The sequence below is a fragment of the Ascidiella aspersa genome, chromosome 3 (genome assembly GCF_963924565.1).
Source record: "Ascidiella aspersa chromosome 3, kaAscAspe10.2, whole genome shotgun sequence".
In the NCBI taxonomy this organism is placed as follows: Eukaryota; Metazoa; Chordata; class Ascidiacea; order Phlebobranchia; family Ascidiidae; genus Ascidiella; species Ascidiella aspersa.
In genome coordinates, this window is record NC_139449.1 from 10533669 (window position 1) to 10557875 (window position 24207).

At 39.6% G+C, this 24207-nt stretch overlaps 69 non-coding genes across 69 annotated transcripts; all 69 read left to right on the forward strand.

Annotated features, from left to right (window-relative positions):
* The first annotated feature begins 30 nt into the window (after positions 1 to 30).
* Positions 31 to 103, forward strand: Trnav-aac (transfer RNA valine (anticodon AAC)). The gene has a single exon. It is a non-coding gene; the product is annotated as a tRNA-Val (tRNA).
* A 126-nt stretch (positions 104 to 229) lies between these two features.
* Positions 230 to 302, forward strand: Trnav-cac (transfer RNA valine (anticodon CAC)). The gene has a single exon. It is a non-coding gene; the product is annotated as a tRNA-Val (tRNA).
* Positions 303 to 428: 126 nt separating this feature from the next.
* Positions 429 to 500, forward strand: Trnav-uac (transfer RNA valine (anticodon UAC)). Its single transcript has one exon. It is a non-coding gene; the product is annotated as a tRNA-Val (tRNA).
* Positions 501 to 1228: 728 nt separating this feature from the next.
* Trnav-cac (transfer RNA valine (anticodon CAC)) lies at positions 1229 to 1301 on the forward strand. Its single transcript has one exon. It is a non-coding gene; the product is annotated as a tRNA-Val (tRNA).
* A 523-nt stretch (positions 1302 to 1824) lies between these two features.
* Positions 1825 to 1898, forward strand: Trnav-uac (transfer RNA valine (anticodon UAC)). Its single transcript has one exon. It is a non-coding gene; the product is annotated as a tRNA-Val (tRNA).
* Positions 1899 to 2021: 123 nt separating this feature from the next.
* On the forward strand, positions 2022 to 2094 carry Trnav-cac (transfer RNA valine (anticodon CAC)). Its single transcript has one exon. It is a non-coding gene; the product is annotated as a tRNA-Val (tRNA).
* A 127-nt stretch (positions 2095 to 2221) lies between these two features.
* Positions 2222 to 2294, forward strand: Trnav-aac (transfer RNA valine (anticodon AAC)). Its single transcript has one exon. It is a non-coding gene; the product is annotated as a tRNA-Val (tRNA).
* A 323-nt stretch (positions 2295 to 2617) lies between these two features.
* Trnal-caa (transfer RNA leucine (anticodon CAA)) lies at positions 2618 to 2690 on the forward strand. The gene has a single exon. It is a non-coding gene; the product is annotated as a tRNA-Leu (tRNA).
* A 127-nt stretch (positions 2691 to 2817) lies between these two features.
* Trnav-aac (transfer RNA valine (anticodon AAC)) lies at positions 2818 to 2890 on the forward strand. Its single transcript has one exon. It is a non-coding gene; the product is annotated as a tRNA-Val (tRNA).
* Positions 2891 to 3016: 126 nt separating this feature from the next.
* Trnav-aac (transfer RNA valine (anticodon AAC)) lies at positions 3017 to 3089 on the forward strand. Its single transcript has one exon. It is a non-coding gene; the product is annotated as a tRNA-Val (tRNA).
* Positions 3090 to 3215: 126 nt separating this feature from the next.
* On the forward strand, positions 3216 to 3288 carry Trnav-uac (transfer RNA valine (anticodon UAC)). The gene has a single exon. It is a non-coding gene; the product is annotated as a tRNA-Val (tRNA).
* A 524-nt stretch (positions 3289 to 3812) lies between these two features.
* Trnav-uac (transfer RNA valine (anticodon UAC)) lies at positions 3813 to 3884 on the forward strand. The gene has a single exon. It is a non-coding gene; the product is annotated as a tRNA-Val (tRNA).
* A 124-nt stretch (positions 3885 to 4008) lies between these two features.
* Positions 4009 to 4081, forward strand: Trnav-cac (transfer RNA valine (anticodon CAC)). The gene has a single exon. It is a non-coding gene; the product is annotated as a tRNA-Val (tRNA).
* Positions 4082 to 4208: 127 nt separating this feature from the next.
* Trnav-uac (transfer RNA valine (anticodon UAC)) lies at positions 4209 to 4280 on the forward strand. The gene has a single exon. It is a non-coding gene; the product is annotated as a tRNA-Val (tRNA).
* Positions 4281 to 4603: 323 nt separating this feature from the next.
* Positions 4604 to 4675, forward strand: Trnav-cac (transfer RNA valine (anticodon CAC)). The gene has a single exon. It is a non-coding gene; the product is annotated as a tRNA-Val (tRNA).
* A 127-nt stretch (positions 4676 to 4802) lies between these two features.
* Trnav-cac (transfer RNA valine (anticodon CAC)) lies at positions 4803 to 4875 on the forward strand. The gene has a single exon. It is a non-coding gene; the product is annotated as a tRNA-Val (tRNA).
* Positions 4876 to 5198: 323 nt separating this feature from the next.
* Positions 5199 to 5271, forward strand: Trnav-cac (transfer RNA valine (anticodon CAC)). The gene has a single exon. It is a non-coding gene; the product is annotated as a tRNA-Val (tRNA).
* A 523-nt stretch (positions 5272 to 5794) lies between these two features.
* Trnav-uac (transfer RNA valine (anticodon UAC)) lies at positions 5795 to 5866 on the forward strand. The gene has a single exon. It is a non-coding gene; the product is annotated as a tRNA-Val (tRNA).
* Positions 5867 to 5991: 125 nt separating this feature from the next.
* Trnav-cac (transfer RNA valine (anticodon CAC)) lies at positions 5992 to 6064 on the forward strand. The gene has a single exon. It is a non-coding gene; the product is annotated as a tRNA-Val (tRNA).
* Positions 6065 to 6191: 127 nt separating this feature from the next.
* On the forward strand, positions 6192 to 6263 carry Trnav-uac (transfer RNA valine (anticodon UAC)). Its single transcript has one exon. It is a non-coding gene; the product is annotated as a tRNA-Val (tRNA).
* Positions 6264 to 6363: 100 nt separating this feature from the next.
* On the forward strand, positions 6364 to 6436 carry Trnav-uac (transfer RNA valine (anticodon UAC)). The gene has a single exon. It is a non-coding gene; the product is annotated as a tRNA-Val (tRNA).
* Positions 6437 to 6761: 325 nt separating this feature from the next.
* Positions 6762 to 6834, forward strand: Trnav-aac (transfer RNA valine (anticodon AAC)). The gene has a single exon. It is a non-coding gene; the product is annotated as a tRNA-Val (tRNA).
* A 325-nt stretch (positions 6835 to 7159) lies between these two features.
* Positions 7160 to 7232, forward strand: Trnav-aac (transfer RNA valine (anticodon AAC)). The gene has a single exon. It is a non-coding gene; the product is annotated as a tRNA-Val (tRNA).
* A 523-nt stretch (positions 7233 to 7755) lies between these two features.
* Trnav-aac (transfer RNA valine (anticodon AAC)) lies at positions 7756 to 7828 on the forward strand. The gene has a single exon. It is a non-coding gene; the product is annotated as a tRNA-Val (tRNA).
* A 723-nt stretch (positions 7829 to 8551) lies between these two features.
* Positions 8552 to 8624, forward strand: Trnav-uac (transfer RNA valine (anticodon UAC)). Its single transcript has one exon. It is a non-coding gene; the product is annotated as a tRNA-Val (tRNA).
* Positions 8625 to 9141: 517 nt separating this feature from the next.
* Trnav-aac (transfer RNA valine (anticodon AAC)) lies at positions 9142 to 9214 on the forward strand. The gene has a single exon. It is a non-coding gene; the product is annotated as a tRNA-Val (tRNA).
* Positions 9215 to 10342: 1128 nt separating this feature from the next.
* Positions 10343 to 10415, forward strand: Trnav-aac (transfer RNA valine (anticodon AAC)). The gene has a single exon. It is a non-coding gene; the product is annotated as a tRNA-Val (tRNA).
* Positions 10416 to 10541: 126 nt separating this feature from the next.
* Trnav-aac (transfer RNA valine (anticodon AAC)) lies at positions 10542 to 10613 on the forward strand. The gene has a single exon. It is a non-coding gene; the product is annotated as a tRNA-Val (tRNA).
* Positions 10614 to 10740: 127 nt separating this feature from the next.
* Positions 10741 to 10813, forward strand: Trnav-aac (transfer RNA valine (anticodon AAC)). The gene has a single exon. It is a non-coding gene; the product is annotated as a tRNA-Val (tRNA).
* A 721-nt stretch (positions 10814 to 11534) lies between these two features.
* On the forward strand, positions 11535 to 11607 carry Trnav-aac (transfer RNA valine (anticodon AAC)). The gene has a single exon. It is a non-coding gene; the product is annotated as a tRNA-Val (tRNA).
* Positions 11608 to 11733: 126 nt separating this feature from the next.
* Positions 11734 to 11806, forward strand: Trnav-cac (transfer RNA valine (anticodon CAC)). The gene has a single exon. It is a non-coding gene; the product is annotated as a tRNA-Val (tRNA).
* A 722-nt stretch (positions 11807 to 12528) lies between these two features.
* Positions 12529 to 12602, forward strand: Trnav-uac (transfer RNA valine (anticodon UAC)). The gene has a single exon. It is a non-coding gene; the product is annotated as a tRNA-Val (tRNA).
* A 123-nt stretch (positions 12603 to 12725) lies between these two features.
* Positions 12726 to 12798, forward strand: Trnav-cac (transfer RNA valine (anticodon CAC)). The gene has a single exon. It is a non-coding gene; the product is annotated as a tRNA-Val (tRNA).
* A 127-nt stretch (positions 12799 to 12925) lies between these two features.
* On the forward strand, positions 12926 to 12998 carry Trnav-aac (transfer RNA valine (anticodon AAC)). Its single transcript has one exon. It is a non-coding gene; the product is annotated as a tRNA-Val (tRNA).
* Positions 12999 to 13321: 323 nt separating this feature from the next.
* On the forward strand, positions 13322 to 13394 carry Trnav-cac (transfer RNA valine (anticodon CAC)). The gene has a single exon. It is a non-coding gene; the product is annotated as a tRNA-Val (tRNA).
* A 127-nt stretch (positions 13395 to 13521) lies between these two features.
* Trnav-aac (transfer RNA valine (anticodon AAC)) lies at positions 13522 to 13594 on the forward strand. Its single transcript has one exon. It is a non-coding gene; the product is annotated as a tRNA-Val (tRNA).
* Positions 13595 to 13918: 324 nt separating this feature from the next.
* Positions 13919 to 13991, forward strand: Trnav-uac (transfer RNA valine (anticodon UAC)). The gene has a single exon. It is a non-coding gene; the product is annotated as a tRNA-Val (tRNA).
* A 127-nt stretch (positions 13992 to 14118) lies between these two features.
* Positions 14119 to 14190, forward strand: Trnav-uac (transfer RNA valine (anticodon UAC)). Its single transcript has one exon. It is a non-coding gene; the product is annotated as a tRNA-Val (tRNA).
* A 323-nt stretch (positions 14191 to 14513) lies between these two features.
* Trnav-cac (transfer RNA valine (anticodon CAC)) lies at positions 14514 to 14586 on the forward strand. The gene has a single exon. It is a non-coding gene; the product is annotated as a tRNA-Val (tRNA).
* A 720-nt stretch (positions 14587 to 15306) lies between these two features.
* Positions 15307 to 15379, forward strand: Trnav-cac (transfer RNA valine (anticodon CAC)). Its single transcript has one exon. It is a non-coding gene; the product is annotated as a tRNA-Val (tRNA).
* Positions 15380 to 15505: 126 nt separating this feature from the next.
* On the forward strand, positions 15506 to 15577 carry Trnav-cac (transfer RNA valine (anticodon CAC)). Its single transcript has one exon. It is a non-coding gene; the product is annotated as a tRNA-Val (tRNA).
* A 127-nt stretch (positions 15578 to 15704) lies between these two features.
* On the forward strand, positions 15705 to 15777 carry Trnav-uac (transfer RNA valine (anticodon UAC)). Its single transcript has one exon. It is a non-coding gene; the product is annotated as a tRNA-Val (tRNA).
* Positions 15778 to 16101: 324 nt separating this feature from the next.
* On the forward strand, positions 16102 to 16174 carry Trnav-aac (transfer RNA valine (anticodon AAC)). The gene has a single exon. It is a non-coding gene; the product is annotated as a tRNA-Val (tRNA).
* A 126-nt stretch (positions 16175 to 16300) lies between these two features.
* Trnav-aac (transfer RNA valine (anticodon AAC)) lies at positions 16301 to 16373 on the forward strand. The gene has a single exon. It is a non-coding gene; the product is annotated as a tRNA-Val (tRNA).
* Positions 16374 to 16499: 126 nt separating this feature from the next.
* Trnae-cuc (transfer RNA glutamic acid (anticodon CUC)) lies at positions 16500 to 16572 on the forward strand. The gene has a single exon. It is a non-coding gene; the product is annotated as a tRNA-Glu (tRNA).
* A 125-nt stretch (positions 16573 to 16697) lies between these two features.
* Trnav-cac (transfer RNA valine (anticodon CAC)) lies at positions 16698 to 16770 on the forward strand. The gene has a single exon. It is a non-coding gene; the product is annotated as a tRNA-Val (tRNA).
* A 125-nt stretch (positions 16771 to 16895) lies between these two features.
* On the forward strand, positions 16896 to 16968 carry Trnav-cac (transfer RNA valine (anticodon CAC)). The gene has a single exon. It is a non-coding gene; the product is annotated as a tRNA-Val (tRNA).
* A 125-nt stretch (positions 16969 to 17093) lies between these two features.
* On the forward strand, positions 17094 to 17166 carry Trnav-cac (transfer RNA valine (anticodon CAC)). Its single transcript has one exon. It is a non-coding gene; the product is annotated as a tRNA-Val (tRNA).
* A 126-nt stretch (positions 17167 to 17292) lies between these two features.
* On the forward strand, positions 17293 to 17365 carry Trnav-aac (transfer RNA valine (anticodon AAC)). Its single transcript has one exon. It is a non-coding gene; the product is annotated as a tRNA-Val (tRNA).
* Positions 17366 to 17689: 324 nt separating this feature from the next.
* Trnav-uac (transfer RNA valine (anticodon UAC)) lies at positions 17690 to 17762 on the forward strand. Its single transcript has one exon. It is a non-coding gene; the product is annotated as a tRNA-Val (tRNA).
* A 127-nt stretch (positions 17763 to 17889) lies between these two features.
* Positions 17890 to 17961, forward strand: Trnav-uac (transfer RNA valine (anticodon UAC)). The gene has a single exon. It is a non-coding gene; the product is annotated as a tRNA-Val (tRNA).
* A 323-nt stretch (positions 17962 to 18284) lies between these two features.
* Positions 18285 to 18357, forward strand: Trnav-cac (transfer RNA valine (anticodon CAC)). Its single transcript has one exon. It is a non-coding gene; the product is annotated as a tRNA-Val (tRNA).
* A 523-nt stretch (positions 18358 to 18880) lies between these two features.
* On the forward strand, positions 18881 to 18952 carry Trnav-uac (transfer RNA valine (anticodon UAC)). The gene has a single exon. It is a non-coding gene; the product is annotated as a tRNA-Val (tRNA).
* A 125-nt stretch (positions 18953 to 19077) lies between these two features.
* Positions 19078 to 19150, forward strand: Trnav-cac (transfer RNA valine (anticodon CAC)). Its single transcript has one exon. It is a non-coding gene; the product is annotated as a tRNA-Val (tRNA).
* Positions 19151 to 19277: 127 nt separating this feature from the next.
* Positions 19278 to 19349, forward strand: Trnav-uac (transfer RNA valine (anticodon UAC)). The gene has a single exon. It is a non-coding gene; the product is annotated as a tRNA-Val (tRNA).
* Positions 19350 to 19672: 323 nt separating this feature from the next.
* Positions 19673 to 19744, forward strand: Trnav-cac (transfer RNA valine (anticodon CAC)). The gene has a single exon. It is a non-coding gene; the product is annotated as a tRNA-Val (tRNA).
* Positions 19745 to 19871: 127 nt separating this feature from the next.
* Positions 19872 to 19944, forward strand: Trnav-aac (transfer RNA valine (anticodon AAC)). Its single transcript has one exon. It is a non-coding gene; the product is annotated as a tRNA-Val (tRNA).
* Positions 19945 to 20070: 126 nt separating this feature from the next.
* Trnav-aac (transfer RNA valine (anticodon AAC)) lies at positions 20071 to 20143 on the forward strand. Its single transcript has one exon. It is a non-coding gene; the product is annotated as a tRNA-Val (tRNA).
* Positions 20144 to 20269: 126 nt separating this feature from the next.
* Trnae-cuc (transfer RNA glutamic acid (anticodon CUC)) lies at positions 20270 to 20342 on the forward strand. Its single transcript has one exon. It is a non-coding gene; the product is annotated as a tRNA-Glu (tRNA).
* Positions 20343 to 20467: 125 nt separating this feature from the next.
* Positions 20468 to 20540, forward strand: Trnav-cac (transfer RNA valine (anticodon CAC)). The gene has a single exon. It is a non-coding gene; the product is annotated as a tRNA-Val (tRNA).
* A 125-nt stretch (positions 20541 to 20665) lies between these two features.
* On the forward strand, positions 20666 to 20738 carry Trnav-cac (transfer RNA valine (anticodon CAC)). The gene has a single exon. It is a non-coding gene; the product is annotated as a tRNA-Val (tRNA).
* Positions 20739 to 20865: 127 nt separating this feature from the next.
* Trnav-aac (transfer RNA valine (anticodon AAC)) lies at positions 20866 to 20938 on the forward strand. Its single transcript has one exon. It is a non-coding gene; the product is annotated as a tRNA-Val (tRNA).
* A 126-nt stretch (positions 20939 to 21064) lies between these two features.
* Positions 21065 to 21136, forward strand: Trnav-uac (transfer RNA valine (anticodon UAC)). The gene has a single exon. It is a non-coding gene; the product is annotated as a tRNA-Val (tRNA).
* A 918-nt stretch (positions 21137 to 22054) lies between these two features.
* Positions 22055 to 22127, forward strand: Trnav-cac (transfer RNA valine (anticodon CAC)). Its single transcript has one exon. It is a non-coding gene; the product is annotated as a tRNA-Val (tRNA).
* Positions 22128 to 22252: 125 nt separating this feature from the next.
* Trnav-aac (transfer RNA valine (anticodon AAC)) lies at positions 22253 to 22325 on the forward strand. Its single transcript has one exon. It is a non-coding gene; the product is annotated as a tRNA-Val (tRNA).
* Positions 22326 to 22658: 333 nt separating this feature from the next.
* Trnav-cac (transfer RNA valine (anticodon CAC)) lies at positions 22659 to 22730 on the forward strand. Its single transcript has one exon. It is a non-coding gene; the product is annotated as a tRNA-Val (tRNA).
* A 326-nt stretch (positions 22731 to 23056) lies between these two features.
* Trnav-aac (transfer RNA valine (anticodon AAC)) lies at positions 23057 to 23129 on the forward strand. The gene has a single exon. It is a non-coding gene; the product is annotated as a tRNA-Val (tRNA).
* A 527-nt stretch (positions 23130 to 23656) lies between these two features.
* On the forward strand, positions 23657 to 23729 carry Trnav-aac (transfer RNA valine (anticodon AAC)). The gene has a single exon. It is a non-coding gene; the product is annotated as a tRNA-Val (tRNA).
* Positions 23730 to 23855: 126 nt separating this feature from the next.
* On the forward strand, positions 23856 to 23928 carry Trnav-aac (transfer RNA valine (anticodon AAC)). Its single transcript has one exon. It is a non-coding gene; the product is annotated as a tRNA-Val (tRNA).
* The last annotated feature ends 279 nt before the right edge of the window (positions 23929 to 24207 follow it).

The window sequence follows — 24207 nt, forward strand, 5'->3', positions numbered from 1 at the left end:
AATGATCAATAGTTTAATAATACGATAACCGTTTCCGTAGTGTAGTGGTTATCACGTTCGCCTAACACGCGAAAGGTCCTCGGTTCGATCCAGGGCGGAAACATGTTTTTCTTCATTCAAGTGTTTTCCCGCTGTTTTAATATTATTTACAACCTGACTTGTTTCTTTTCGCATTATGGCTCATTTGTTTCAACTATCCAATGATCAATAGTTTAACAACACATGAACCGTTTCCGTAGTGTAGTGGTTATCACGTTCGCCTCACACGCGAAAGGTCCCCGGTTCGAGCCCGGGCGGAAACATGTTTTTCTTCATTCAAGTGTTTTCCCGCTGTTTTAATATTATTTACAACCTGACTTGTTTCTTTTCGCATTATGGCTCATTTGTTTCAACTATCCAATGATCAATAGTTTAACAACACATGAACCGTTTCCGTAGTGTAGTGGTTATCACGTTCGCTTTACACGCGAAAGTCCCCGGTTCGAGCCCGGGCGGAAACATGTTTTTCTTCATTTAAGTGGTTTCTTGCTGTCTTTATGTTAGTTACAAACTAAATTGTTGATTTTCGCTTTATGGCTAATTTTTCTCAACTATCCAATGATCAATAGTTTAACAACACATGAACCGTTTTCGTGTGTATTGGTTATCACGTTCGCCTAACACGCGAAAGGTCCCCGGTCGAGCCCGGGCGGAAACATGTTTTTCTTCATTTGAGTGGTTTCCCGATGTTTTAACATTATTTGCTAACTAAATTGTTTCTTTTCGCTTTATGGCCTATGTGTTTTCAATTGTACAATGATCAATAGTTTAACAACACATGAACCGTTTCCGTAGTGTAGGCCTAGTGTTTGTCACTTTCGCCTCACACGCAAAAGGTCCCCGGTTCGATCCAGAGTGGAAACATGGAAGTTTTCATTTGAGTGGTTTTCTGCTGTCTTAATTATATTAATGACCTCAAATAGTAATTTTCACGTTAGGGATTATTTGAGTGTAAATCATAAGACTCCAAATTTTTATTATTTTAGCAACAGTTTCCGTAGTGTAGTGGTTATCAGGTTCGCCTCACACTCGAAAGGTCCCCGGTTCGACCCAGGGCGGAAACATGTTTTTTTCATTCGAGTGGTTTTCTGCTGTCTTAATTATATTAATGACCTTAAATAGTAATTTCACGTTAGGGATTGTTTGAGTGTAAATTATAACACACCAACTGTTTATTATTTTATCAACCGTTGCCGTAGTGTAGTTGTTATCACCTTCGCCTCACACGCGAAAGGTCCCCGGTTCGAGCCCGGGCGGAAACACGAATGCTTTCATTTTAGTGGTTTCCCGATGTCTTAACATTATTTGCAACCTAAATTGTTTCTTTTCGCTTTATGGCCTATGGGTTTACAATTGTGCAATGATCAATAGTTTAACAACATACGCACCGTTTCCGTAGTGTAGTGGTTGTCACGTTCGCTTTACACGCGAAAGTCCCCGGTTCGAGCCCTGGCGGAAAGATGTTTTTCTTCATTTAAGTGGTTTCTTGCTGTCTTAATATTAGTTACAAACTAAATTGTTGATTTTCACTTTATGACTTATTTTTTTCAACTATCCAATGACCAATAGTTTAATAACAGATAAACCGTTTCGTAGTGTAGGGTTTTTCACGTTCGCTTTACACGCGAAAGGTCCCCGGTTCGAGCCCGGGGAAAACATGAATGTTTTCATTTTAGTGGTTTCCCGATGTCTTAATATTATTTGCAACCTAAATTGTTTCTTTTCGCTTTATGGCCTATGGGTTTACAATTGTGCAATGATCAATAGTTTAACAACATACGCACCGTTTCCGTAGTGTAGTGGTTAACACGTTCGCTTTACACGCGAAAGTTCCCCGGTTCGAGCCCGGGTGGAATATGTTTTTTTCATTCGAGTGGTTTTCTGCTGTCTTAATTATATTAATGACCTTAAATAGTAATTTCGCGTTAGGGATTATTTGAGTGTAAATTATAACACACCAACTGTTTATTATTTTATCAACCGTTTCCGTAGTGTAGTGGTTATCACGTTCGCCTCACACGCGAAAGGTTCCCGGTTCGAGCCCGGGCGGAAACATGAATGTTTTCATTTTAGTGGTTTCCCGATGTCTTAATATTATTTGCAACCTAAATTGTTTCTTTTCGCTTTATGGCCTATGTGTTTTCAATTATGCAATGATCAATAGTTTAACAACACATGAACCGTTTCCGTAGTGTAGTGGTTATCACGTTCGCCAAACACGCGAAAGGTCCCCGGTTCGAGCCCGGGCGGAAACATGTTTTTTTTCATTTTTGTGGTTTCTTGCTGTCTTAATATCATTTACAAGCTAAATTGTTTATTTTCGTTCAATGGCTTATTTTTTACAGCTATCCAATGACCAATAGTTTAATTACAGGTCAACCGTTTCTTAGTGGAGTGCTTATCACGTTCGCCTAACACGCAATAGGTCCCCGGTCCGAGCGCGGGTGAAAACCTGTTTTTTTATTCGTATGGTCCTATGCTGTCTTCATAATATTAATGACCTTAAATATTTCTTATCCCGTTAAGGATTATTTGAGTTTAAGTTGTAACACACCAACTGTTTATTATTTTATCAACCTTTTCCGTAGTGTAGTGGTTATCACGTTCGCCTCAAACGCGAAAGGTCCCCGGTTCGAGCCCGGGCGGAAACATGAATGTTTTCATTTTAGTGGTTTCCCGATGTCTTAATATTGTTTGCAACCTAAATTGTTTCTTTTCGTCTTATGGCCTATGGGTTTACAATTGTGCAATGATCAATAGTTTAACAACACATGAACCGTTTCCGTAGTGTAGTGGTTATCACGTTCGCCTAACACGCGAAAGGTCCCCGGTTCGAGCCCGGGCGGAAACATGTTTTTCTTCACTCAAGTGTTTTCCCGCTGTCTTAATATTATTTACAACCTGACTTGTTTCTTTTCGCATTATGGCTCATTTGTTTCAACTTTCCAATGACGAATAGTTTAACAGCACATGAACCGTTTCCGTAGTGTAGTGGTTATCACGTTCGCCTAACACGCGAAAGGACCCCGGTTTGAGCCCGGGCGGAATCATGTTTTTCTTCATTCAAGTGTTTTCCCGCTGTCTTAATATTATTTACAACCTGACTTGTTTCTTTTCGCATTATGGCTCATTTGTTTCAACTATCCAATGATCAATAGTTTAATAACACATGAACCGTTTCCGTAGTATAGTGGTTATCACGTTCGCTTTACACGCGAAAGGTCGCCGGTTCGAGCCCGGGCGGAAACATGAATGTTTTCATTTTAGTGGTTTCCCGATGTCTTAACATTATTTGCAACCTAAATTGTTTCTTTTCGCTTTATGGCCTATGGGTTTACAATTGTGCAATGATCAATAGTTTAACAACATACGCACCGTTTCCGTAGTGTAGTGGTTGTCACGTTCGCTTTACACGCGAAAGTCCCCGGTTCGAGCCCTGGCGGAAAGATGTTTTTCTTCATTTAAGTGGTTTCTTGCTGTCTTAATATTAGTTACAAACTAAATTGTTGATTTTCACTTTATGACTTATTTTTTTCAACTATCCAATGACCAATAGTTTAATAACAGATAAACCGTTTCGTAGTGTAGGGTTTTTCACGTTCGCTTTACACGCGAAAGGTCCCCGGTTCGAGCCCGGGGAAAACATGAATGTTTTCATTTTAGTGGTTTCCCGATGTCTTAATATTATTTGCAACCTAAATTGTTTCTTTTCGCTTTATGGCCTATGGGTTTACAATTGTGCAATGATCAATAGTTTAACAACATACGCACCGTTTCCGTAGTGTAGTGGTTAACACGTTCGCTTTACACGCGAAAGTTCCCCGGTTCGAGCCCGGGTGGAACAGGTTTTTTTCATTCGAGTGGTTTTCTGCTGTCTCAATTATATTAATGACCTTAAATAGTAATTTCGCGTTAGGGATTATTTGAGTGTAAATTATAACACACCAACTGTTTATTATTTTATCAACCGTTTCCGTAGTGTAGTTGTTATCACGTTCGCCTCACACGCGAAAGGTCCCCGGTTCGAGCCCGGGCGGAAACATGAATGTTTTCATTTGAGTGGTTTCCCGATGTCTTAATATAATTTGCAACCTAAATTGTTTCTTTTCGCTTTATGGCCTATAGTTTTACAATTGTGCAATGATCAATAGTTTAACAACACATGAACCGTTTCCGTAGTGTAGTGGTTATCACGTTCGCTTTACACGCGAAAGTCCCCATTTCGAGCCCGGGCGGAAACATGTTTTCTTCATTTAAGTGGTTTCTTGCTGCCTTTATATTAGTTACAAACTAAATTGTTGATTTTCGCTTTATGGCTTATTTTTTTCAGCTATCCAATGACCAATAGTTTAATAACAGAAAAACCGTTTCGTAGTGTAGTGCTTATCACGTTCGCCTAACACGCGATAGGTCCCTGGTTCGAGCCCGGGCGGAAACATGTTTTTCTTCATTCAAGTGGTTTATGGCTGTCTTTATATTAGTTACAAACTAAATTGTTGATTTTCGCTTTATGGCTTATTTTTTTCAGCTATCCAATGACCAATAGTTTAATAACAGATAAACCGTTTCGTAGTGTAGTGCTTATCACGTTCGCCTCACACGCGAAAGGTCCCCGGTTCGAGCCCGGGCGGAAACATGAGTGTTTTCATTTTAGTGGTTTCCCGATGTCTTAATATTATTTGCAACCTAAATTGTTTCTTTTCGCTTTATGGCCTATGGGTTTACAATTGTGCAATGATCAATAGTTTAACAACACTTCAACCGTTTCCGTAGTGTAGTGGTTATCACGTTCGCCTCACACGCGAAAGGTCCCCGGTTCGAGCCCGGGCGGAAACATGTTTTTCTTCACTCAAGTGTTTTCCCGCTGTCTTAATATTATTTACAACCTGAATTGTTTCTTTTCGCATTATGGCTTATTTTTTTCAGCTATCCAATGACCAATAATTTAATAACAGAAAAACCGTTTCGTAGTGTAGTGCTTATCACGTTCGCCTAACACACGAAAGGTCCCTGGTTCGACCCAGGGCGGAAACAAATTTTTTTCATTCGAGTGGTTTTCTGCTGTCTTAATTATATTAATGACCTTAAATAGTAATTTCGCGTTAGGGATTGTTTGAGTGTAAATTATAACACACCAACTGTTTATTATTTTATCAACCGTTGCCGTAGTGTAGTTGTTATCACCTTCGCCTCACACGCGAAAGGTCCCCGGTTCGAGCCCGGGCGGAAACATGCTTTTCTTCATTTAAGTGGTTTCTTGCTGTCTTTATATTAGTTACAAACTAAATTGTTGATTTTCGCTTTGTGGCTTATTTTTTTCAGCTATCCAATGACCAATAATTTAATAACAGAAAAACCGTTTCGTAGTGTAGTGCTTATCACGTTCGCCTAACACACGAAAGGTCCCTGGTTCGAGCCCGGGCGGAAACATGTTTTTCTTCATTCAAGTGTTTTCCCGCTGTCTTAATATTATTTAAAACCTGAATTGTTTCTTTTCGCATCATGGCTCATTTGTTTCAACTTTCCAATGACGAATAGTTTAACAGCACATGAACCGTTTCCGTATTTTAGTGGTTATCACGTTCGCCTAACACGCGAAAGGTCCCCGGTTCGAGCCCGGGCGAAAACATGTTTTTCTTTATTCAAGTGTTTTCCCGCTGTCTTAATGTTATTTTCAACCTGACTTGTTTCTTTTCGCATTATGGCTCATTTGTTTCAACTATCCAATGATCAATAGTTTAACAACATACGCACCGTTTTCGTAGTGTAGTGGTTATCACGTTCGCTTTACACGCGAAAGGTCCCCGGTTTGAGCCCGGGTGGAACAGGTTTTTTTCATTCGAGTGGTTTTCTGCTGTCTCAATTATATTAATGACCTTAAATAGTAATTTCGCGTTAGGGATTATTTGAGTGTAAATTATAACACACCAACTGTTTATTATTTTATCAACCGTTTCCGTAGTGTAGTTGTTATCACGTTCGCCTCACACTCGAAAGGTCCCCGGTTCGAGCCCGGGCGGAAACATGAATGTTTTCATTTGAGTGGTTTCCCGATGTCTTAATATAATTTGCAACCTAAATTGTTTCTTTTCGCTTTATGGCCTATAGTTTTACAATTGTGCAATGATCAATAGTTTAACAACACATGAACCGTTTCCGTAGTGTAGTGGTTATCACGTTCGCTTTACACGCGAAAGTCCCCAGTTTGAGCCCGGGCGGAAACATGTTTTCTTCATTTAAGTGGTTTCTTAATTGTTTCTTTTCGCTTTATGGCCTATAGTTTTACAATTGTGCAATGATCAATAGTTTAACAACACATGAACCGTTTCCGTAGTGTAGTGGTTATCACGTTCGCTTTACACGCGAAAGGTCCCCGGTTCAAGCCCGGGGGAAAACATGAGTGTTTTCATTTGAGTGGTTTCCCGATGTCTTAATATTATTTGCAACCTAAATTGTTTCTTTTCGCTTTACGGCCTATGTGTTTTCCATTATGCAATGATCAATAGTTTAACAACACATGAACCGTTTCCGTAGTGTAGTGGTTATCACGTTCGCCTAACACGCGATAAGTCCCCGTTTCGAGGCGGGCAAAAACATATTCTTTTCATTTAAGTGTTTTCTTGCTGTCTTAATATTATTCACAAGCTAAATTGCTTCTTTTCGCTTTATGGTCTATGTGTTTTCAATTGTACAATGATCAATAGTTTAAAAATACGTTAACCGTTTCCGTAGTGTAGTGGTTATGACGTTCGCCTAACACGCGAAAGGTCCCCGGTTCGAGCCCGGGCGGAAACAGATTTTTCTTCATTCAAGTGTTTTCCCGCTGTCTTAACATTATTTACAACCTGACTTGTTTCTTTTCGCATTATGGCTCAATTGTTTCAACTATCCAATGATCAATATTTTAACAACACATGAACCGTTTCCGTAGGGTAGTGGTTATCACGATCGCTTTTCACGCGAAAGTTCCCCGGTTTGACCCAGGGCGGAAACATGTTTTTCTTCATTCAAGTGTTTTCCCGCTGTCTTAACATTATTTACAACCTGACTTGTTGTTTTTCGCATTATGGCTCATTTGTTTCAACTATCCAATGACGAATAATTTAGCAGCACATGAACCGTTTCCGTAGTGTAGTGGTTATCACGTTCGCCTAACACGCGAAAGGTCTCCGGTTCGAGCCCGGGCGGAAACATGTTTTTCTTCATTTATGTGGTGTCTTGCTGTCTTAATATTATTTACAAGCTAAATTTTTTATTTTCGTGCAATGGCCTATTTTTTTCAGCTATCCAATGACCAATAGTTTAATTGCAGGTCCACCGTTTCTTAGTGTAGGGCTTATCACGTTCACCTAACACGCGATAGGTCCCCGGTCCGAGCGCGGGTGGAAACCTGTTTTTTTATTCGTATGGTTCTATGCTGTCTTCATAATATTAATGACCTTAAATATTTATTTTCCCGTTAGGGATTATTTGAGTTTAAGTTGTAACACACCAACTGTTTATTATTTTATCAACCGATTCTGTAGTGTAATGTTTATCACGTTCGCTTTACACGCGAAAGGTCCCCGGTTCGAGCCCGGGGGAAAACATGAGTGTTTTCATTTGAGTGGTTTCCCGATGTCTTAATATTATTTGCAACCTAAATTGTTTCTTTTCGCTTGATGGCCTATGTGTTTTCCATTATGCAATGATCAATAGTTTAACAACACGTGAACCGTTTCCGTAGTGTAGTGGTTATCACGTTCGCCTAACACGCGAAAGGTCCCCGGTTCGAGCCCGGGCGGAAACAAGTTTTTCTTCATTCAAGTGTTTTCCCGCTGTCTTAATATTATTTACAATCTGAATTGTTTCTTTTCACATTATGGCTCATTTGTTTCAACTATCCAATGATCAATAGTTTAACAACACATGAACCGTTTCCGTAGTGTAGTGGGTATCACGTTCGCCTAACACGCGATAGGTCCCCGGTTCTAGCCCGGGCAGAAACATGTTTTCTTCATTCAAGTGTTTTCCCGCTGTCTTAATATTATTTACAACCTGAATTGTTTCTTTTCACATTATGGCTCATTTGTTTCAACTATCCAATGATCAATAGTTTAACAACACATGAACCGTTTCCGTAGTGTAGTGGGTATCACGTTCGCCTAACACGCGATAGATCCCCGGTTTGACCCAGGGCGGAAACATGTTTTTCTTCATTGAAGTGTTTTCCCGCTGTCTTAATATTATTTACAACCTGACTTGTTTCTTTTCGCATTATGGCTCATTTGTTTCAAATATCCAATGACGAATAGTTTAACAGCACATGAACCGTTTCCGCAGTGTAGTGGTTATCACGTTCTCCTAACACGCGAAAGGTCCCCGGTTCGAACAAGGGCGGAAACATGTTTTTATTCATTTAAGTGGTTTCTTGCTGTCTTAATATCATTTACCAGTTAAATTGTTTATTTTAGCGTTATGGCTTATTTGTTTTTAATTTGCAAAAACATAACTGTTTTATAACATAATAACCGTTTCCGTAGTGTAGTGTTTATCACGTTCGCTTTACACGCGAATGGTCCCCGGTTCGAGCCCGGGGGAAAACATGAGTGTTTTCATTTGAGTGGTTTCCCGATATCTTAATATTGTTTGCAAACTAAATTGTTTCTTTTCGCTTTATGGCCTATGTGTTTTCAATTGCACAATGATCAATAGTTTAACAACACATGAACCGTGTCCGTAGTGCAGGCCTAGTGTTTGTCACATTCGCCTCACACGCAAAAGGTCCTCGGTTCAATCCAGGGCGGAAACATGGATGTTTTCATTTGAGTGGTTTTCTGCTGTCTTAATTATATTAATGACCTCAAATAGTAATTTTCGCGTTAGGGATTATTTAAGTGTAAATTATAAGACACCAACTTTTTGTTATTTTATCAACCGTTTCCGTAGTGTAGTGGTTATCACGTTCGCCTCACACGCGAAAGGTCGGGTGGAAAAACGTTTTTTTCATTCGAGTGTTTTCCCGCTGTCTTAATATTATTTACAACCTGACTTGTTTCTTTTCGCATTATGGCTCATTTGTTTCAACTATCCAATGATCAATAGTTTAACAGCACATGAACCGTTTCCGTAGTGTAGTGGTTATCACGTTCGCCTAACACGCGAAAGGTCCCAGGTTCGAGCCCGGGCGAAAATATGTTTTTCTTCATTCAAGTGTTTTCCCGCTGTCTTATTATTATTTACAACCTGACTTGTTTCTTTTCGCATTATGGCTCATTTGTTTCAACTATCCAATGATCAATAGTTTAACAACACATGAACCGTTTCCGTAGTATAGTGGTTATCACGTTCTCCTAACACGCGAAAGGTCCCCGGTTCGAGCAAGGGCGGAAACATGTTTTTATTCATTTAAGTGGTTTCTTGCTGTCTTAATATCATTTACAAGTTAAATTGTTTATTTTAGCGTTATGGCTTATTTGTTTTTAATTTGCAAAAACATAACTGTTTTATAACATAATAACCGTTTCCGTAGTGTAGTGGTTATCACGATCGCTTTACACGCGAAAGGTCCCCGTTTCGACCCAGGGCGGAAACATGTTTTTCTTCATTTATGTGGTTACTTGCTGTCTTAATATCATTTACAAGCTAAATTATTTATTTTCGTTCAATGGCTTATTTTTTTCAGCTATCCAATGACCAATAGTTTAATTACAGGTCAACCGTTTCTTAGTGTAGTGCTTATCACGTTCGCCTAACACGCGATAGGTTCCCGGTCCGAGCGCGGGTGGAAACCTGTTTTTTTATTCGTATGGTTCTATGCTGTCTTCATAATATTAATGACCTTAAATATTTCTTTTACCGTTAGGGATTATTTGAGTTTAAGCCGTAACACACCAACTGTTTATTATTTTATCAAACGTTTCCGTAGTGTAGTGTTTATCATGTTCACCTTACACGCGAAAGGTCCCCGGTTCGAGCCCGGAGGAAAACATGAGTGTTTTCATTTGATTGGTTTCCCGATGTCTTAATATTATTTGCAAACTAAATTGTTTCTTTTCGCTTTATGGCCTATGTGTTTTCGGTTATACAATGATCAATATTTTAACAACACATGAACCGTTTCCGTAGTGCAGGCCTAGTGTTTGTCCCATTCGCCTCACACGCAAAAGGTCCTCGGTTCAATCCAGGGCGGAAACATGGATGTTTTCATTTGAGTGGTTTCCCGATGTCTTAATATTATTTGCAACCTAAATTGTTTGTTTTCGCTTTATGGCTTATGTGTTTTCCATTATGCAATGATCAATAGTTTAGCAACACATGAACCGTTTCCGTAGTGTAGTGGTTATCACGTTCGCCTAACACGCGAAAGGTCGCCGGTTCGAGCGCGGGCGGAAACATGTTTTTCTTCATTCAAGTGTTTTCCCGCTGTCTTAATATTATTTACAACCTGACTTGTTTCTTTTCGCATTATGGCTCATTTGTTTCAACTTTCCAATGATCAACAGTTTAACAACACATGAACCGTTTCCGTAGTGTAGTGGTTATCACGTTCGCCTAACACGCGAAAAGTCCCGGTGCGAGCCCGGGCGGAAACATGTTTTTCTTCATTTGAGGGGTTTCACGATGTCTTAATATTATTTGCAACCTAAGTTGTTTCTTTTCGCTTTATGGCCTATGTGTTTTTAATTATGCAATGATCAATAGTTTAACAACACATGAACCGTTTCCGTAGTGTAGTGGTTATCACGTTCGCCTAACACGCGAAAGGTCCCCGGTTCGAGCCCGGGCGGAAACATGTTTTTCTTTATTTAAGTGGTTTCTTGCTGTCTTTATATTAGTTACCATCTAAATTGTTGATTTTCGCTTTATGGCTTATTTTTTTCAGCTATCCAATGACCAATTGTTTAATATCAGAAAAACCGTTTCGTATTGTTGTGCTTATCACGTTCGCCTAACACGCGAAAAGTCCCCAGTTCGAGGCGGGCGAAAACATATTCTTTTCATTTAAATGTTTTCTTGCTGTCTTAGTATTATTTACAAGCTAAATTGCTTCTTTTCGCTTTATGGCCTATGTGTTTTCAATTGTACAATGATCAATAGTTTAATAATACGATAACCGTTTCCGTAGTGTAGTGCTTATCACGTTCGCCTAACACGCGAAAGGTCCCCGGTCCGAGCGCGGGTGGAAACCTGTTTTTTTATTCGTATGGTCCTATGCTGTCTTCATAATATTAATGACCTTAAATATTTCTTTTCCCGTTAGGGATTATTTGAGTTTAAGTTGTAACACACCAACTGTTTATTATTTTATCAACCGTTTCCGTAGTGTAGGTTTTATCACATTCGCTTTACACGCGAAAGGTCCCCGGTTCGAACCTGGCGGAAAACATGAATGTTTTCATTTGAGTGGTTTCCCGATGTCTTAATATTATTTGCAACCTAAGTTTTTTCTTTTCGCTTTGTGGCCTATGTGTTTTCAATTGTACAATGATCAATAGTTTAATAATACGATAACCGTTTCCGTAGTGTAGTGGTTATCACGTTCGCCTAACACGCGAAAGGTCCTCGGTTCGATCCAGGGCGGAAACATGTTTTTCTTCATTCAAGTGTTTTCCCGCTGTTTTAATATTATTTACAACCTGACTTGTTTCTTTTCGCATTATGGCTCATTTGTTTCAACTATCCAATGATCAATAGTTTAACAACACATGAACCGTTTCCGTAGTGTAGTGGTTATCACGTTCGCCTCACACGCGAAAGGTCCCCGGTTCGAGCCCGGGCGGAAACATGAATGTTTTCATTTTAGTGGTTTCCCGATGTCTTAATATTATTTGCAACCTAAATTGTTGATTTTCACTTTATGACTTATTTTTTTCAACTATCCAATGACCAATAGTTTAATAACAGATAAACCGTTTCGTAGTGTAGGGTTTTTCACGTTCGCTTTACACGCGAAAGGTCCCCGGTTCGAGCCCGGGGGAAAACATGAATGTTTTCATTTTAGTGGTTTCCCGATGTCTTAATATTATTTGCAACCTAAATTGTTTCTTTTCGCTTTATGGCCTATGGGTTTACAATTGTGCAATGATCAATAGTTTAACAACATACGCACCGTTTCCGTAGTGTAGTGGTTGTCACGTTCGCTTTACACGCGAAAGTCCCCGGTTCGAGCCCTGGCGGAAAGATGTTTTTCTTCATTTAAGTGGTTTCTTGCTGTCTTAATATTAGTTACAAACTAAATTGTTGATTTTCACTTTATGACTTATTTTTTTCAACTATCCAATGACCAATAGTTTAATAACAGATAAACCGTTTCGTAGTGTAGGGTTTTTCACGTTCGCTTTACACGCGAAAGGTCCCCGGTTCGAGCCCGGGGGAAAACATGAATGTTTTCATTTTAGTGGTTTCCCGATGTCTTAATATTATTTGCAACCTAAATTGTTTCTTTTCGCTTTATGGCCTATGGGTTTACAATTGTGCAATGATCAATAGTTTAACAACATACGCACCGTTTCCGTAGTGTAGTGGTTAACACGTTCGCTTTACACGCGAAAGGTCCCCGGTTCGAGCCCGGGTGGAACATGTTTTTTTCATTCGAGTGGTTTTCTGCTGTCTTAATTATATTAATGACCTTAAATAGTAATTTCGCGTTAGGGATTATTTGAGTGTAAATTATAACACACCAACTGTTTATTATTTTATCAACCGTTTCCGTAGTGTAGTGGTTATCACGTTCGCCTCACACGCGAAAGGTCCCCGGTTCGAGCCCGGGCGGAAACATGAATGTTTTCATTTTAGTGGTTTCCCGATGTCTTAATATTATTTGCAACCTAAATTGTTTCTTTTCGCTTTATGGCCTATGTGTTTTCAATTATGCAATGATCAATAGTTTAACAACACATGAACCGTTTCCGTAGTGTAGTGGTTATCACGTTCGCCAAACACGCGAAAGGTCCCCGGTTCGAGCCCGGGCGGAAACATGTTTTTCTTCATTTATGTGGTTTCTTGCTGTCTTAATATCATTTACAAGCTAAATTGTTTATTTTCGTTCAATGGCTTATTTTTTTCAGCTATCCAATGACCAATAGTTTAATTACAGGTCAACCGTTTCTTAGTGGAGTGCTTATCACGTTCGCCTAACACGCGAAAGGTCCCCGGTCCGAGCGCGGGTGAAAACCTGTTTTTTTATTCGTATGGTCCTATGCTGTCTTCATAATATTAATGACCTTAAATATTTCTTATCCCGTTAGGGATTATTTGAGTTTAAGTTGTAACACACCAACTGTTTATTATTTTATCAACCTTTTCCGTAGTGTAGTGGTTATTACGTTCGCCTCACACGCGAAAGGTCCCCGGTTCGAGCCCGGGCGGAAACATGAATGTTTTCATTTTAGTGGTTTCCCGATGTCTTAATATTATTTGCAACCTAAATTGTTTCTTTTCGTCTTATGGCCTATGGGTTTACAATTGTGCAATGATCAATAGTTTAACAACACATGAACCGTTTCCGTAGTGTAGTGGTTATCACGTTCGCCTAACACGCGAAAGGACCCCGGTTTGAGCCCGGGCGGAATCATGTTTTTCTTCATTCAAGTGTTTTCCCGCTGTCTTAATATTATTTACAACCTGACTTGTTTCTTTTCGCATTATGGCTCATTTGTTTCAACTATCCAATGACAAATAGTTTAATAACAGAAAAACCGTTTCGTAGTGTAGTGCTTATCACGTTCGCCTAACACGCGATAGGTCCCCGGTTTGACCCAGGGCGGAAACATGTTTTTCTTCATTCAAGTGTTTTCCCGCTGTCTTAATGTTATTTACAACCTGACTTGTTTCTTTTCGCATTATGGCTCATTTGTTTCAACTATCCAATGATCAATAGTTTAATAACACATGAACCGTTTCCGTAGTATAGTGGTTATCACGTTCGCTTTACACGCGAAAGGTCGCCGGTTCGAGCCCGGGCGGAAACATGAATGTTTTCATTTTAGTGGTTTCCCGATGTTTTAATATTATTTGCAACCTAAATTGTTTCTTTTCGCTTGATGGCCTATGGGTTTACTATTGTGCAATGATCAATAGTTTAACAACACATGAACCGTTTCCGTAGTGTAGTGGTTATCACGTTCGCTTTACACGCGAAAGTCCCCGGTTCGAGCCCGGGCGGAAACATGCTTTTCTTCATTTAAGTGGTTTCTTGCTGTCTGTATATTAGTTACAAACTAAATTGTTGATTTTCGCTTTATGGCTTATTTTTTTCAGCTATCCAATGACCAATAATTTAATAACAGAAAAACCGTTTCGTAGTGTAGTGCTTATCACGTTCGCCTAACACACGAAAGGTCCCTGGTTCGACCCAGGGCGGAAACAAGTTTTTTTCATTCGAGTGGTTTTCTGCTGTCTTAATTATATTAATGACCTTAAATAGTAATTTCGCGTTAGGGATTGTTTGAGTGTAAATAATAACACACCAACTGTTTATTATTTTATCAACCGTTGCCGTAGTGTAGTTGTTATCACCTTCGCCTCACACGCGAAAGGTCCCCGGTTCGAGCCCGGGCGGAAACATGCTTTTCTTCATTTAAGTGGTTTCTTGCTGTCTTTATATTAGTTACAAACTAAATTGTTGATTTTCGCTTTGTGGCTTATTTTTTTCAGCTATCCAATGACCAATAATTTAATAACAGAAAAACCGTTTCGTAGTGTAGTGCTTATCACGTTCGCCTAACACACGAAAGTTCCCTGGTTCGAGCCCGGGCGGAAACATGTTTTTCTTCATTCAAGTGTTTTCCCGCTGTCTTAATATTATTTAAAACCTGAATTGTTTCTTTTCGCATCATGGCTCATTTGTTTCAACTTTCCAATGACGAATAGTTTAACAGCACATGAACCGTTTCCGTATTTTAGTGGTTATCACGTTCGCCTAACACGCGAAAGGTCCCCGGTTCGAGCCCGGGCGAAAACATGTTTTTCTTTATTCAAGTGTTTTCCCGCTGTCTTAATGTTATTTTCAACCTGACTTGTTTCTTTTCGCATTATGGCTCATTTGTTTCAACTATCCAATGATCAATAGTTTAACAACACATGAACCGTTTCCGTAGTATAGTGGTTATCACGTTCGCCTAACACGCGAAAGGTCCCCGGTTTGAGCCCTGGTGGAACAGGTTTTTTTCATTCGAGTGGTTTTCTGCTGTCTCAATTATATTAATGACCTTAAATAGTAATTTCGCGTTAGGGATTATTTGAGTGTAAATTATAACACACCAACTGTTTATTATTTTATCAACCGTTTCCGTAGTGTAGTTGTTATCACGTTCGCCTCACACGCGAAAGGTCCCCGGTTCGAGCCCGGGCGGAAACATGAATGTTTTCATTTGAGTGGTTTCCCGATGTCTTAATATTATTTGCAACCTAAATTGTTTCTTTTCGCTTTATGGCTTATTTTTTTCAGCTATCCAATGACCAATAGTTTAATAACAGATAAACCGTTTCGTAGTGTAGTGCTTATCACGTTCGCCTCACACGCGAAAGGTCCCCGGTTCGAGCCCGGGCGGAAACATGAGTGTTTTCATTTTAGTGGTTTCCCGATGTCTTAATATTATTTGCAACCTAAATTGTTTCTTTTCGCTTTATGGCCTATGGGTTTACAATTGTGCAATGATCAATAGTTTAACAACATACGCACCAGTTCCGTAGTGTAGTGGTTATCACGTTCGCTTTACACGCGAAAGGTCCCCGGTTCGAGCCCGGGTGGAACATGTTTTTTTCATTCGAGTGGTTTTCTGTTGTCTCAATTATATTAATGACCTTAAATAGTAATTTCGCGTTAGGGATGATTTGAGTGTAAATTATAACACACCAACTGTTTATTATTTTATCAACCGTTTCCGTAGTGTAGGGTTTTTCACGTTCGCTTTACACGCGAAAGGTCCCCGGTTCGAGCCCGGGGGAAAACATGAATGTTTTCATTTGAGTGGTTTCCCGATGTCTTAATATTATTTGCTACCTAAATTGTTTCTTTTCGCTTTATGGCCTATGGGTTTACAATTGTGCAATGATCAATAGTTTAACAACACTTCAACCGTTTCCGTAGTGTAGTGGTTATCACGTTCGCCTAACACGCGAAAGGTCCCCGGTTCGAACCCGGGCGGAAACATGTTTTTCTTCACTCAAGTGTTTTCCCGCTCCCTTAATATTATTTACAACCTGAATTGTTTCTTTTCGCATTATGGCTCATTATTTTCAACTTTCCAATGACGAATAGTTTAACTGCACATGAACCGTTTCCGTAGTGTAGTGGTTATCACGTTCGCCTAACACGCGAAAGGTCCCCGGTTCGAGCCCGGGCGGAAACATGTTTTTCTTCATTCAAGTGTTTTCCCGCTGTCTTAATATTATTTACAACCTGACTTGTTTCTTTTCGCATTATGGTTCATTTGTTTCAACTATCCAATGATGAATAGTTTAACAACACATCAACCGTTTCCGTAGTGTAGTGGTTATCAGGTTCGCCTCTCACGCGAAAGGTCCCCGGTTCGAGCCCGGGTGGAAACATATTTTTTTCATTCGAGTGGTTTTCTGTTGTCCTAATTATATTAATGACCTTAAATAGTAATTTCGCGTTAGGGATTATTTGATTGTAAATTATAACACACCAACTGTTTATTATTTTATCAACCGTTTCCGTAGTGTAGTGGTTATCACGTTCGCCTCACACGCGAAAGGTCCCCGGTTCGAGCCCGGGTGGAAACATGTTTTTTTCATTCGAGTGGTTTTCTGCTGTAATAATTATATTAATGACTTTAAATAGTAATTTCGCGTTAGGGATTATTTGAGTTTAAATTATAACACTCCAACTGTTTATTATTTTATCAATCGTTTCCGTAGTGTAGTGGTTATCACGTTCGCCTCACACGCGAAAGGTCCCCGGTTCGAGCCCGGGTGGAAACATGTTTTTTTCATTCGAGTGGTTTTCTGCTGTAATAATTATATTAATGACTTTAAATAGTAATTTCGCGTTAGGGATTATTTGAGTTTAAATTATAACACTCCAACTGTTTATTATTTTATCAATCGTTTCCGTAGTGTAGTGGTTATCACGTTCGCCTCACACGCGAAAGGTCCCCGGTTTGAGCCCGGGCGGAAACATGTTTTTCTTCACTCAAGTGTTTTCCCGCTGTCTTAATATTATTTACAACCTGAATTGTTTCTTTTCGCATTATGGCTCATTTGTTTCAACTTTCCAATGACGAATAGTTTAACAGCACATGAACCGTTTCCGTAGTGTAGTGGTTATCACGTTCGCCTAACACGCGAAAGGACCCCGGTTTGAGCCCGGGCGGAATCATGTTTTTCTTCATTCAAGTGTTTTCCCGCTGTCTTAATATTATTTACAACCTGACTTGTTTCTTTTCGCATTATGGCTCATTTGTTTCAACTATCCAATGACCAATAGTTTAATAACAGAAAAACCGTTTCGTAGTGTAGTGCTTATCACGTTCGCCTAACACGCGATAGGTCCCCGGTTTGACCCAGGGCGGAAACATGTTTTTCTTCATTCAAGTGTTTTCCCGCTGTCTTAATGTTATTTACAACCTGACTTGTTTCTTTTCGCATTATGGCTCATTTGTTTCAACTATCCAATGATCAATAGTTTAATAACACATGAACCGTTTCCGTAGTATAGTGGTTATCACGTTCGCTTTACACGCGAAAGGTCGCCGGTTCGAGCCCGGGCGGAAACATGAATGTTTTCATTTTAGTGGTTTCCCGATGTTTTAATATTATTTGCAACCTAAATTGTTTCTTTTCGCTTGATGGCCTATGGGTTTACTATTGTGCAATGATCAATAGTTTAACAACACATGAACCGTTTCCGTAGTGTAGTGGTTATCACGTTAGCTTTACACTCGAAAGTCCCCGGTTCGAGCCCGGGCGGAAACATGTTTTTCTTCACTCAAGTGTTTTCCCGCTGTCTTAATATTATTTACAACCTGAATTGTTTCTTTTCGCATTATGGCTTATTTTTTTCAGCTATCCAATGACCAATAATTTAATAACAGAAAAACCGTTTCGTAGTGTAGTGCTTATCACGTTCGCCTAACACACGAAAGGTCCCTGGTTCGACCCAGGGCGGAAACAAATTTTTTTCATTCGAGTGGTTTTCTGCTGTCTTAATTATATTAATGACCTTAAATAGTAATTTCGCGTTAGGGATTGTTTGAGTGTAAATTATAACACACCAACTGTTTATTATTTTATCAACCGTTGCCGTAGTGTAGTTGTTATCACCTTCGCCTCACACGCGAAAGGTCCCCGGTTCGAGCCCGGGCGGAAACATGCTTTTCTTCATTTAAGTGGTTTCTTGCTGTCTTTATATTAGTTACAAACTAAATTGTTGATTTTCGCTTTGTGGCTTATTTTTTTCAGCTATCCAATGACCAATAATTTAATAACAGAAAAACCGTTTCGTAGTGTAGTGCTTATCACGTTCGCCTAACACACGAAAGGTCCCTGGTTCGAGCCCGGGCGGAAACATGTTTTTCTTCATTCAAGTGTTTTCCCGCTGTCTTAATATTATTTAAAACCTGAATTGTTTCTTTTCGCATCATGGCTCATTTGTTTCAACTTTCCAATGACGAATAGTTTAACAGCACATGAACCGTTTCCGTATTTTAGTGGTTATCACGTTCGCCTAACACGCGAAAGGTCCCCGGTTCGAGCCCGGGCGAAAACATGTTTTTCTTTATTCAAGTGTTTTCCCGCTGTCTTAATGTTATTTTCAACCTGACTTGTTTCTTTTCGCATTATGGCTCATTTGTTTCAACTATCCAATGATCAATAGTTTAACAACATACGCACCGTTTTCGTAGTGTAGTGGTTATCACGTTCGCTTTACACGCGAAAGGTCCCCGGTTTGAGCCCGGGTGGAACAGGTTTTTTTCATTCGAGTGGTTTTCTGCTGTCTCAATTATATTAATGACCTTAAATAGTAATTTCGCGTTAGGGATTATTTGAGTGTAAATTATAACACACCAACTGTTTATTATTTTATCAACCGTTTCCGTAGTGTAGTTGTTATCACGTTCGCCTCACACGCGAAAGGTCCCCGGTTCGAGCCCGGGCGGAAACATGAATGTTTTCATTTGAGTGGTTTCCCGATGTCTTAATATAATTTGCAACCTAAATTGTTTCTTTTCGCTTTATGGCCTATAGTTTTACAATTGTGCAATGATCAATAGTTTAACAACACATGAACCGTTTCCGTAGTGTAGTGGTTATCACGTTCGCTTTACACGCGAAAGTCCCCAGTTCGAGCCCGGGCGGAAACATGTTTTCTTCATTTAAGTGGTTTCTTGCTGTCTTTATATTAGTTACAAACTAAATTGTTGATTTTCGCTTTATGGCTTATTTTTTTCAGCTATCCAATGACCAATAGTTTAATAACAGAAAAACCGTTTCGTAGTGTAGTGCTTATCACGTTCGCCTAACACGCGATAGGTCCCTGGTTCGAGCCCGGGCGGAAACATGTTTTTCTTCATTCAAGTGGTTTATGGCTGTCTTTATATTAGTTACAAACTAAATTGTTGATTTTCGCTTTATGGCTTATTTTTTTCAGCTATCCAATGACCAATAGTTTAATAACAGATAAACCGTTTCGTAGTGTAGTGCTTATCACGTTCGCCTCACACGCGAAAGGTCCCCGGTTCGAACCCGGGCGGAAACATGAGTGTTTTCATTTTAGTGGTTTCCCGATGTCTTAATATTATTTGCAACCTAAATTGTTTCTTTTCGCTTTATGGCCTATGGGTTTACAATTGTGCAATGATCAATAGTTTAACAACACATTAACCGTTTCCGTAGTGTAGTGGTTATCACGTTCGCCTAACACGCGAAAGGTCCCCGGTTCGAACCCGGGCGGAAACATGTTTTTCTTCACTCAAGTGTTTTCCCGCTCCCTTAATATTATTTACAACCTGAATTGTTTCTTTTCGCATTATGGCTCATTATTTTCAACTTTCCAATGACGAATAGTTTAACTGCACATGAACCGTTTCCGTAGTGTAGTGGTTATCACGTTCGCCTAACACGCGAAAGGTCCCCGGTTCGAGCCCGGGCGGAAACATGTTTTTCTTCATTCAAGTGTTTTCCCGCTGTCTTAATATTATTTACAACCTGACTTGTTTCTTTTCGCATTATGGCTCATTTGTTTCAACTATCCAATGATGAATAGTTTAACAACACATCAACCGTTTCCGTAGTGTAGTGGTTATCAGGTTCGCCTCTCACGCGAAAGGTCCCCGGTTCGAGCCCGGGTGGAAACATGTTTTTTTCATTCGAGTGGTTTTCTGTTGTCCTAATTATATTAATGACCTTAAATAGTAATTTCGCGTTAGGGATTATTTGATTGTAAATTATAACACACCAACTGTTTATTATTTTATCAACCGTTTCCGTAGTGTAGTGGTTATCACGTTCGCCTCACACGCGAAAGGTCCCCGGTTCGAGCCCGGGTGGAAACATGTTTTTTTCATTCGAGTGGTTTTCTGCTGTAATAATTATATTAATGACCTTAAATAGTAATTTCGCGTTAGGGATTATTTGAGTTTAAATTATAACACTCCAACTGTTTATTATTTTATCAATCGTTTCCGTAGTGTAGTGGTTATCACGTTCGCCTCACACGCGAAAGGTCCCCGGTTCGAGCCCGGGCGGAAACATGAATGTTTTCATTTTAGTGGTTTCCCGATGTCTTAATATTATTTGCAACCTAAATTGTTTCTTTTCGCTTCATGGCCTATGGGTTTACAATTGTGCAATGATCAATAGTTCAACAACACATGAACCGTTTCCGTAGTGTAGTGGTTATCACGTTCGCCTAACACGCGAAAGGTCCCCGGTTCGAGCCCGGGCGGAAACATGAATGTTTTCATTTAGTGGTTTCCCGATGTCTTAATATTATTTGCAACCTAAATTGTTTCTTTTCGCTTTATGGCCTATCGGTTTACAATTGTGCAATGATCAATAGTTTAACAACTTATGCACCGTTTCCGTAGTGTAGTGGTTATCACGTGCGCTTTACACTCGAAAGTCCCCGGTTCGAGCCCGGGCGGAAACATGTTTTTCTTCATTTAAGTGGTTTCTTGCTGTCTTTATATTAGTTACAAACTAAATTGTTGATTTTCGCTTTATGGCTTATTTTTTTCAGCTATCCAATGACCAATAGTTTAATAACAGAAAAACCGTTTCGTAGTGTAGTGCTTATCACGTTCGCCTAACACGCGATAGGTCCCCGGTTCGGGCCCGGGCCGAAACATGTTTTTCTTCATTCAAGTGTTTTCCCGCTGTCTTAATGTTATTTACAACCTGACTTGTTTCTTTTCGCATTATGGCTCATTTGTTTCAACTATCCAATGATCAATAGTTTAACAACATATGAACCGTTTCCGTAGTATAGTGGTTATCACGATCGCTTTACACGCGAAAGGTCCCAGTTTCGAGCCCGGGCGAAAATATGATTTTCTTCATTCAAGTGTTTTCCCGCTGTCTTAATGTTATTTACAACCTGACTTGTTTCTTTTCGCATTATGGCTCATTTGTTTCAACTATCCAATGATCAATAGTTTAACAACATATGAACCGTTTCCGTAGTATAGTGGTTATCACGATCGCTTTACACGCGAAAGGTCCCCGGTTTGACCCAGGGCGGAAACATGTTTTTCTTCATTTATGTGGTTTCTTGCTGTCTTAATATCATTTACAAGCTAAATTGTTTATTTTCGTTCAATGGCTTATTTTTTTCAGCTGTCCAATGACCAATAGTTTAATTACAGGTCAACCGTTTCTTAGTGGAGTGCTTATCACGTTCGCCTAACACGCGATAGGTCCCCGGTCCGAGCGCGGGTGAAAACCTGTTTTTTTATTCGTATGGTCCTATGCTGCTTCATAATATTAATGACCTTAAATATTTCTTATCCCGTTAGGGATTATTTGAGTTTAAGTTGTAACACACCAACTGTTTATTATTTTATCAACCGTTTCCGTAGTGTAGTGGTTATCACGTTCGCCTCACACGCGAAAGGTCCCCGGTTCGAGCCCGGGCGGAAACATGAATGTTTTCATTTTAGTGGTTTCCCGATGTCTTAATATTATTTGCAACCTAAATTGTTTATTTCGCATTATGGCTCATTTGTTTCAACTTTCCCATGACGAATAGTTTAACAGCACATGAACCGTTTCCGTAGTGTTGTGCTTATCACGTTCGCCTAACACGCGAAAGGTCCCCGGTTCGAGCCCGGGCGGAAACATGTTTTTCTTCATTTGAGTGGTTTCCCGATGTTTTAATATTATTTGCAAACTAAATTGTTTCTTTTCGATTGATGGGCTATGTGTTTTCAATTGTACAATGATCAATAGTTTAACAACACATGAACCGTTTCCGTAGTGTAGGCCTAGTGTTTGTCACATTCGCCTCACACGCAAAAGGTCCCCGGTTCGATCCAGGGCGTAAACATGGATGTTTTCATTTGAGTGGTTTTCTGCTGTCTTAATTATATTAATGATCTCAAATAGTAATTTTCGCGTTAGGGATTATTTGAGTGTAAATCATAAGACACCAACTTTTTATTATTTTATCAACCGTTTCCGTAGTGTAGTGGTTATCACGTTCGCCTCACACGCGAAAGGTCCCCGTTCGAGACCGGGTGGAAACATGTTTTTTTCATTCGAGTGGTTTTCTGCTGTCTTAATTATATTAATGATCTCAAATAGTAATTTTCGCGTTAGGGATTATTTGAGTGTAAATCATAAGACACCAACTTTTTATTATTTTATCAACCGTTTCCGTAGTGTTGGGTTTATCACGTTCGCTTTACACGCGAAAGGTCCCCGGTTCGAGCCCGGGGGAAAACATGAATGTTTTCATTATAGTGGTTTCCCGATGTCTTAATATCATTTGCAACATAAATGGTTTCTTTTCGCTTTATGGCCTATGGGTTTACAATTGTGCAATGATCAATAGTTTAACAACACATGAACCGTTTCCGTAGTGTAGTGGTTATCACGTTTGCCTAACACGCGAAAGGTCCCCGGTTCGAGCCCGGGCGGAAACATGTTTTTCTTCACTCAAGTGTTTTCCCGCTGTCTTAACATTATTTAAAACCTGAATTGTTTCTTTTCGCATTATGACTCATTTGTTTCAACCTTCCAATGACGAATAGTTTAACAGCACATGAACCGTTTCCGTAGTGTATTGGTTATCAACTTCGCCTAACACGCGAAAGGTCCCCGGTTCGATCCAGGGCGGAAACATGGATGTTTTTCTTCATTCAAGTGTTTTCCCGCTGTCTTAATATTATTTACAACCTGACTTGTTTCTTTTCGCATTATGGCTCATTTATTTCAACTATCCAATGATCTATAGTTTAACAACACATGAACCGTTTCCGTAGTGTATTGGTTATCACCTTCGCCTAACACGCGAAAGGTCCTCGGTTCGATCCCGGCGGAAACATGTTTTTCTTCACTCAAGTGTTTTCCCGCTGTCTTAATATTATTTAAAACCTGAATTGTTTCTTTTCGCATTATGGCTCATTTGTTTCAACTTTCCAATGACGAATAGTTTAACAGCACATGAACCGTTTGCGTAGTGTAGTGGTTATCACGTTCGCCTAACACGCGAAAGGTCCCCGGTTCGAGCCCGGGCGAAAACATGTTTTTCTTCATTCAAGTGTTTTCCCGCTGTCTTAATATTATTTAAAACCTGAATTGTTTCTTTTCGCATTATGGCTCATTTGTTTCAACTTTCCAATGACGAATAGTTTAACAGCACATGAACCGTTTGCGTAGTGTAGTGGTTATCACGTTCGCCTAACACGCGAAAGGTCCCCGGTTCGAGCCCGGGCGAAAACATGTTTTTCTACATTCAAGTGTTTTCCCGCTGTCTTAATGTTATTTACAACCTGACTTGTTTCTTTTCGCATTATGGCTCATTTGTTTCAACTATCCAATGATCAATAGTTTAACAACACATGAACCGTTTCCGTAGTGCAGTGGTTATTACGATCGCTTTACACGCGAAAGGTCCCCGGTTTGACCCAGGGCGGAAACATGTTTTTCTTCATTTATGTGGTTTCTTGCTGTCTTAATATCATTTACAAGCTAAATTGTTTATTTTCGTTCAATGGCTTA